This window comes from Saccopteryx leptura, chromosome 6 (assembly GCF_036850995.1).
Source record: "Saccopteryx leptura isolate mSacLep1 chromosome 6, mSacLep1_pri_phased_curated, whole genome shotgun sequence".
Taxonomy (NCBI): Eukaryota; Metazoa; Chordata; class Mammalia; order Chiroptera; family Emballonuridae; genus Saccopteryx; species Saccopteryx leptura.
Window position 1 is genome coordinate 148,391,350 of NC_089508.1, and position 879 is coordinate 148,392,228.

The following is an 879-nucleotide window of genomic DNA, read 5'->3' on the forward strand; positions in this document are numbered from 1 at the left end:
TGATATTCTTTTAATATTTCAAGGCCAAACTTCTGGTAGTAATAAAGCTAAGATTAGCAGAAAGGAATAGAATTTTGCCTCTGTTTTTCATAAAATTTACATGCTGTGTATATATAGATATTTAAGCATCACCAGCCTCACATACTCTGCTTTGTTTGGGGATTCATCATTGGCTATGTGAATAAGAGTCTATTTAAGATGCACTATGTAAAATGACATGTTAAAGGAAATAATGCTTTTGAAAAATGTTAAACCACTGTATTTTGAATTCATTATAAATCCACTTCTCTATGACTCTCCACTCATTAAATGAGTAATATTCATTACTTAAGGGGGTTGTTGACTATTTACTGGAACTAATAAGTCATTATTCAACTTTGAGCTTCAAAATTAAATTATCCTTGAGTTCACAGTTAGATGACTCTTGTGAACCAAGCTTTCTGAAAGGAATTATATTTTATAAATTCCAAAATCATCTTTTTACCTTATAAAAGCAAAACACAGGGGTCAGAGCCTAGATTTCTTTTACTCAGCCTCAATGCCCAGAAAGGGATATCAGGGAGGCTCTGATATCCAGGAAGAGGAAACCCTTGTAGTGCAGAGAAGATTCTGAGCGCTCTTGAAGAGATGTAGTCAGAGTAACTCTGCCTGGTCCCTGAGATGGAAGCCAGATAGATGCTCACACCACCCTGAATCAAGATGGAAAAAGAGGGAATATGAGAGTAGGAAGCGAAGAGCAGGGGGAGCACACACACAGCTCTTTCCCAGTTTGGCTATAGCCAGAGAAGACCTCAGGGTGTCCCACAGCCATTGGATTGGCCACAGTAGAGCAGACACAGATATAACATATTTAGGCAGAGGTGGCCCCCACACCCCTGC